Consider the following 8,567-nt stretch of genomic DNA (forward strand, 5'->3'; position numbering starts at 1 on the left):
AGAAAATGCCTTACAGCTGGATCTCATGGAGGCATTTCCCCAACTGAAGCTCCTTTCTCTGTGATAACTCCAGCTGTGTCAAGTTGACACAAAACTAGCTGGTACAGTATGTATGTACATAAGTATGTATGAATGGGTGGGAGGTCGAGTGGATGGATGGATGGTTGTGTAGGTTCATGCAAAAGTAGATGGATAGATGGATAGATAGATGGGTGGATGGGTGAATGAATGGGTAGGTAAACGGATGGTTGAATGAATGGGAGAGCTGCTGGGTGAGTGGGTGGATAGATGGGTAAATAGATGGACAGACAGGTGTGTAGGTGCATGGTTGGGTGGGTAGATGAATGGGTATGTGGTATGGAAGAATGGGTGGATTGATTGGTGGATGGATGACTCATTGGGAGGCTAGATGGGTGGATGGACAGATGCATGAATAGATGAGTGGATGAATATATGTGTGGGTGGATGGTTGGATGGGTGTGTGAATGAATTGATGAATGGATATGGGTGGATGGGTAGATGAATGGATAAATGGATTGGTGGATGGATAAATAGGTGGGTGGTAGAGTCAATGAATGGGTGCATGGATAGATGAATGATTGTGTGGGTGGTTAGATGAATGAGTAGATAGATGGGTAGATAAATGGATAGATGAGTAGGTGGATGGGTGGGTGGGTTGATGCAAGGGTAGATGGGTGATATGGATGAATGGGTAGTTGGATAATGGGTGGGATGATGGAATGGATGTGTAGATGGATAGATGTATGGAAGTAGGATAGATGGATTGGTGGGTGGGTGAATGGAAGGGTGAATGGGCAGATGGATGGATGCATGGATGAATGAATGGTGGGTTGGTGGGTGGATGAATGTGTATATGGATAGAAGGAAGAAAAAGCATATGAAAGGTTGGGTGGGTAGATGTATGGAATGATAGGGTAGGTGGATGGTATGTTGAAGGGTGGGTGCATAGATGGATGGGTTCATGAATGTATGTATGTATGTATGTATGTATGTATGTATGTATGTATGCATATATGTATAGAAGTATGGGTGGATGGACAGCAAGATGGATGGATAGATGAAAAGCTGAAATGGTGAATTGGTAGCTAGATAGAAGTGTAAGGATGAATGGATATAGGGTAGTTGGATGGGTGGGTGGAGGGGTGTAGAAATGAATGGATGGATGGGTACATGGAAAAATGAGTGCACAGATGGATAGTGATGGATTGATGAGTTCGTGAGTGTTTGGATGAATGGGTGGGTAGGTGAGTGGTTGAATAGTGGAATGGCTGGATAGGTAGATGATTGGATGGTTAGGTGGATGAGTGGTTGAATGAGTGGTTAGGTGGCTGAATTGGTCAGTAGGTGGATGAATGGGTGGATGGATAGGTAGCAAATTTATGAAGGTAGTTTGGTATCTCTTGGTTGACATTCTGTCTTTAGAGTAAATTCGGTGCAATCCTAAATAACTCTCCTCAACTCCCCTTGTTCCTTCCGTGTGTTGTTCTGAGTACCACCACAGTTTAAAATGTCTAAATGGTCTCCAAGAGAGGAGAGTAAATGGGAGTCGTTTATCTACCCAGATTTTAAAAATGTTGACACGCTTTCATTCAACAAAACTAAGTCAGAGAACTGTAACATCCTGCCCACTGAGGTGAAATGGGCCCTTCATGTTGGCAGAGTCCCAGCATGGGGCTGGCTCGTTTAGGGTTACCTCCCAGGACAGTCTAAAGCCCAGGACATCCCACAAAGAACCCACGAGGAGCGATTTCACCTACACTCAGTGAAAGTCCTGTAAGCAGGCGTTTCTGAAATCCTCGAGTAACTCTGGGCAACTGAAGCCCATTTCTCTCATCTTTCAGCTACAGAAAACCTAGGCTCAAAGACACCTCGGCATAACCTTGTGGCCCCAAACACAACCCTCCTCCTGGACCCTCCACATGCACAGATGGCGTGGAGTTCCTGGGGTCCCCACAATCCCCAGCACACTGAGCGCCAGAGCCCAGGAGGCTCTGGAGTCTGGGAAGTCTTGCCTGGGTTGAGTGGGTGGGGGTTGCAGGGCACTCGAAGCTTCTTAGTGATCTGAGCCATTGGACTGAGCTTCTATTCAAACCTCTGAATTCCACCTTCCACAGTCCGCATTCTTTAAGGGGAAAAAAAAAAATCCCTTACTGCCCAAAAGGGTTCGTCTTTTCTTGTTCTATTGAGCCTTCATCTAATCGCTTCCTCCTCTAGCTGCTGGGAAGAGCGAGGTAGAGAATAAATAAATACAGAAGGGGAAAAAAAGGCTGCTGAAGGCGCGTTGCTGGGCGAGGGATTTCGCCTGCCAAGTTGAGATATGGACAAAGAGGAACAGCAGGCCGCACTGGGCCGGGCATGCAGGCCGATGGCCGCATGGAGATATCCAGAAAAACAAATTTATTGGGCTTTTGCGCATCCCCAACTGGCAGATGCTCGTTAACCCGAGCCAAGGAGATTCGCCTGGCCCTGTGGTGCCAGGAGCGTGGGAAGAGAAGCCCGGTGCGGCTCTGTGTGACCTTCAGAAGTTGCCTGCGGTCTCTGTGTTTCGCTACTTAGTAGACAAAGGGTTTTTTGTAGGATTCTGGGTGGGGCGTGGCTAGCACTTGGGAGATGAGCCCCTCGTCCTGTCACAGGGGTGGGGGAAGGGACTGGGCCCACACAGAAAACCAAAGTCATTAAATCTGAGGAGGGTCCCGGGGCACAGGCACACACGGAAGACAAAGCCAGTTTCTGGCTGGCTTGAGGATATTTAACTTGTAGAAGTCTGTAGACCTCAATACCCACAAATGGAGACAATTAATCCATCGGTAACAACGGGTTTATTTTGAGATACTAACTCAAAGTGCTCCAGAGGTGAGACTCATCCAACCAGCAATAGGCATACATTAGGCGCCTACTGTGTGCTAAGCATTGTTTTAGACCCTGTGCCCAACACACACTTGAATAACTAAGCAAGGGAATTTCAGCCAGCAAGCGATCAGAACCAAATAATAAGATGTCTCTTCTATGCTCCAACATGCCAAGAAGATGTCAGGAAGCAGTGGGAGGCTTGTAATGCCAGGGGAGGGGAGGAGAGGGGATGGGTGGGTAGATGATGGCTGAATAGAGTTCAACGCTGGGATTGGTCAGCCTAAGAGAAGTGCAGGAAGAGGCACAGCCATACAAAGGCCCCGGGGCAGGGGACACAGGCATGGGGCAGGATGGAGCTAGCAAGCAGGAGCATAGAGGAGAGCCCTGTGGCTGACTCTGAGGGAGGGTGAGAAAGAGAGGCTAAACAGGGTGGGACAGCAGAGACTTGGGCTTGGTCCTGGAGGATCATCTGTGACTCCCAGCAGCTTCCTTCCACCTGTTTGGACCGGAACTTGGGATCAGGGAAACAACCATCCCCTCACCTATAACACAGCCATCTTTTTTGTTTGTTTTGTTTTGATTTGGGTTTTTTTGTTTGTTTGTTTGGTTTGGTTTGGTTTGGTTTGGTTTTTTGGTTGTTTTTGAGACAGGGTCTCACTATGTAGCCCTGGCTGTCCTGGAACTCACTCTGTAGACCAGGCTGGCCTCAAACTCACAGAGATCCACCTGCCTCTGCCTCCCGAGTGCTGGGATTAAAGGTGTGTATCACCAAAGCCAGGCAATCTTTGAATCATTGAGAATATCTATTATTCACTCAAAAAAAAAAAACAAAAAAAAACAAAAAAAAAAACCACCCTGATACCATTTTGAAATTATTCTAAATTAAACTCCATTCTAGACTGGGCCACAGCCTTGGCTTGAAACTTGACCTGAATCTCAAACTCCAAAGCATCTCAATGCTGCTGAGCCCAGATTGATTCTTTAGTACCAACAGGGCCATGCCTGGGGACTGAGCACTGACCTTGGGTGTGACCCCTGAACCATCTAAGACCCAGTTCTGCCACCTGTAAACTTTGAGGTATCCCGAAAGTCGCCCAGGGACCTGAGAGCAGGGCTTTCCCTCACCTTCCTCCCCAGAACCAGAACTTTGGGGGGGGGGGGGCTCAGGCATTTCTGGTGCCTTGAATGTTGGAGCCTGAAGCCCTGCCAGGCACAGCCTCTCATGCCCAGCAGGGGCCGCATTAACCGCTCAAAACCCATTCTGGGAAATTAGACCGGAGGCCTCTTCCACAATCATGGGTCATTCTTGTCTGTGCCTCCCAAGCATTCCTGCTGAGATGATAGCCCGGCAGCGGGTCTGGGGGTGGTGATTGGGGGATTCCAGCTGGACGGCACAGGACAAAAGCTGCCTTTGAGTAACTGCAGATTTCAAGAGTTTCTGGACCCTGGCAGGCTATGTCACTCTCAAGGAGTCCAATCTCCAGAGATGGGGACACCCGGGAGGTGGGGGAGAGCCACCTCTACCAGCTTTGTGGCCCCTCAGATTTGTGGGCTTTTTCAGCGGTCTTCACCTTGAGTGGCCGAAAGGCGAGATGGGGTCAGGTCTACATTGATTTTGGAACTGGAGCGGACTGCAGGTCCATGGAGATCCAGTGTGGTCAACCGTCCACAGAAAATCAGGATTCGCATTCGCTTCTGAGAACGCAGTCCCTCCTTCCTACCCCAAGCTCTGCATTTTGCCAATGAAACAAGGGACTAAGACCCAGTGGGCAGAACTGGGATTCAAGACCATCCCTGGCTATACAGTGAGTTTGGGGCCAGCCTAGGCTACAAGAGACCCCATCTCTCAACCACAAATAAATCGCATCCTCTTCCAGGTTCTTCCATATTCCTGACTGGTTTGTCTCCCTCCTTTACAGTAGTGGGAATAGGTTCAGAGACTGAGAGCTTCCCGGATCAGCACAGGCCAGCAGTGCAGCTACAGCAGCGAACCTCCCCCCCACGTGGCCCTGGGAGACTCCCTGGTGGCATTTCGAAGGCTGAGGGGTCAATCCTCTCAGCATTGAATTGGGGTTGACATATGGGTCTAAATGAAAGTGTCACAACACAGGACTCTCGGACATCCTCCCCAGGCGATCTCAGATCGACACTCCTGCGTCAGTGGAAGTCATGTTGGAAGATCATTCAAGCCATATCAGGTAGAGAGAGCTGTCAAAGGCCTCAAGAGACACTCAGATACCTCACAGACTGGGGGTGCAATGCCTTCCTTCTCTTACCAATAGAGATGCCCAGTTGCCTCTTCTCACCCCTAGGAGATGTCTAAGTCTGCATTTCATAAACCCATGTCCCTTCCTGTGATTTCATGGATGACTGGGGCGTTGGCTCCTCCAGCCCCAAACCAATCTCCAGGTCACGGGGCTCCAGGCTCACACCTTGACATGGGACAACAATGGAAGATCCCTGGCAAGACTCACGCAGCTAATTCAGTACCAGGCTCTCTCTTGACCTATAAAACCTCACAGGGTGGGAGATATATAAGTATATATATATATTTCACATAACCATAGCAACTGGGAGGAACCAGGAATTGGAAATTGGATCAGGAACTGACGATAAATCTGCCCTACATAGGAAGAACCTGTCTTCAGCTAGGAGCCTGCCAAGTTCTGGGAATTTGGGTCCCAGCACCTTCCGGACAGCTCACTGCCCTCTGCAGCTAAGGGGATGCGCAGTGCCACCCTCTGACCTTCCTAGGAACTGCAGTCCTGTGCAAACACATACCAACAGAGAACCTAAAATAAAGTTTTAAAGATTTAAAAACTAGGCAGGAAAAAAAAAATCAGGTGCCAGATTGCCTTTCTTGTCACACGTACAGAGGGTCTCCATCAGACCGGTCTCTGTGGGGTGTCCTAGCCCCTGTGGGATGCTGGCTAATAGCCCTGTGCCCACTCACTCGATCACAGTTTCTACCCACAGTCGGAAGAGCCCAAGGCCTCCCAGCAGACTCAGTTTCCCTGCCTTCATTAGCCCCGTCCCCACACAGTGCGGACCCAGGTGGGAACACCCAGACAAGGGAGTCCCTGCCTAGAATCCCTCGTTGAGTGCCCACCCCCACTGGACCCAGGCAGACCAGGGAAATGAGATTAACTGGAGGGTCTCGGCCGCCTGAAGGACGGCATATTGATCTCCATGGTTCGAAAAAATTAAATGATATTGCGTTTTGTTATTTAAAATGCTGCCCAAGCAATTCCATAATGGAAAGAGTCGGCCCAGGGCCAGGAAGTGCCCGGATGGAAGATCACGGATGGGCCCTGTCGTGATGGAAGGCTTCAGAAAGTGGCTGCTATCTATTAAACTCTTATCAATTACAACAACGTTTGGTGTATGACCAGCTCACCCAGGACTCACTGTTATCGGAAGTGAAACTCAGAACGGGTCTATTTGAACCTGCTAGGACTGGCTGGGACACAGTGAGCAGGATGGGTGGTATCCTGTGTCTGCATGGAAGGCGTGGCATGGCAAGCCTTGCCACAAGAGGTCAGGGCCCAAGGGACAGACAGCTCGACGGCTCAGACATTCTAGGGTGCTCTGTGGAAACCATGGCTGTACCAGAAAAGGCCCCCAAAGCCCAGAACTGTGTATGTAAATGATGTTCTGAAACTTCCACCCTTCTGCAGCTTGTACAACAGAGGGGCTGGGTGAGGTCAGAGGAGGAGCCCCGCCCAGGATCCCACCCCCGCCCTGTGAGGGACTTGGGGCGTGGTCAGGGGTGGAGCCGCCACCTAGAATCCCCTTGTGAGGGGCTGGGGTGGAATCAGGAGTGGAGACCAGAGTAGAATACCCCAGTGAGAGGCTAGGAGTGTGGTCAGGGGTGGAGCCCTTGTCTAGAATTCCCCCAGAGAGGGGCTGGGGTGTGGTTAGGGATGGAGTCCCGTGTAGAATCCCCCAATGAGGGAATGGGGGGTGTGGTCTTGCCAGCATTGAGAAGGTCCTGGGTTCCATGACATGAAATTCACACTCATACAAAGGTTTAAACCAGACCAAAGCAAGAGGCTGGCACCTTCCAAAGCCATGGAGATCACACTTTGCTTTCAGGAATCAACAGGTACAATTTTTTCTTAGCGGTGATAAACAGACATGGGCTCAAAAGCCCACATCTATGCCCCTATCCCCAGTTCTAGCTCTTCATTGCTATGTTGCTGTGTGACTTTAGAAAAACACCTTTACCCTTTGGGACTCACCTCCTGCACAGAGAAAAAGGTACAATCGCAGAGTATGTATGCAAGGTGTCCAGGATCGGGAAGTGAGTTATGGGCACCCAAAATGGGTTCACAGTAGGTAGCTGGGAGGGTTACTTATGGCTCCCCAAGAGCAAGAGAGGGAGAGATGAAAAATCAGGGACTGAAAGTGAAAGGGGGGCCTGAATCCCCAACTGTAAGACTGTGAGCTGGGGTGGCTCTGGAAGTGGGGTGCAACATTTGCACAGCGCACAATCCCAGTCACTAGGCTGTGGGCGCACATGGCAGCCCTGCTGAGCCATCTTAAGTATGGTTAAAGCCAAAATCATTTTTCCTGCTTCCAGCCAAGGTCAGAGAGGGTGGAGTGGAGGGAAAAAATGTAACCAGCCCTTTCCAGAAATATGCCTAATAAGAAGACACTGTGTTGTGATGAGGTGCGGGGTGGGGGTGGGGCACACCTGAGCGTCTTTGGAGTCTCTGAGCCGGGGCAGCAGTACAGGGGCTTCCTGAAGAAGATGTGGTGGCAGCTGGAGTTGGGACGACCAGGCTTGGTCTTCAGAGATGCCTGTGAGTCCTGTCCCAACCCACATTCGGCTACTAGGTCATTCCTCATAGGACTAATGTGACCCTCCAACCTGAAAATGTGTGTGGGTTCTGGGGTCCCAGGTCTTTACACGATCTCAACCATGCCCAGCTTTTTATATGGGCTCTGGGGATTCAAACTCAAAAGTTTTCATGCTTGCTTGCAAAGTGTTCCTCCCCCAACAAACCCTCTCTCACCCCAGTTGTCACCATCTTAGTTTTCATAGGAGGGGCCACAGAGAAGAGCCTTTATTATTGGAATAACTTGGTTCTGTGACCTCCAGCTTCCCCTAGAAGCCATGGAAGACATGCCAGGAACAGACAGGGTGGACGATGGCCCATGAACTGGTCAATGTCAAGGCCAGGCTCCCTGGGAGAGCAGCCTTGGCTAAGCTCTGCACAGTCAGGGACCCTGGACAGTCCTCCTGGGGAGCAACACCTTGAGGATTAGAGGCCATAACTGTGAACTTGGCTTTAGGATGGGAATGGTTCAGGCTGCTCAGGAAACAGGTGAGGCCCCACTGTGTGCCCACCCCTCAGCTCCACCTGCCTCCACGGCATGCCCACCAGGCTCTGCTGCTTCACCTGGATGCTCTCGCCCCACCCATCTCAGAGCCTGCTTCAGAATAAACAGTGACCTTGAATGTATTTGAGATCTCAAAGGAGTGTTCCAGCATGCTTTCGAACCTTGGATGCCTCCCTAGGTGGGTGATTACTAACTCTCCTTACTCTTCCCCATAGGAACGGGGACTGGGGTGTTCCTCCTACAGAGCTTGTGTGCATGTCGATCTGTCTGTCTGTCCTGTCTGCCTGCCTGCCTGCCTGCCTGTCTGTTGCCTGCCTGCCTGTCTGTCTGTCTGCCTGCCTGCCTGCCTG

The sequence above is a fragment of the Mus pahari genome, chromosome 18 (genome assembly GCF_900095145.1).
Source record: "Mus pahari chromosome 18, PAHARI_EIJ_v1.1, whole genome shotgun sequence".
In the NCBI taxonomy this organism is placed as follows: Eukaryota; Metazoa; Chordata; class Mammalia; order Rodentia; family Muridae; genus Mus; species Mus pahari.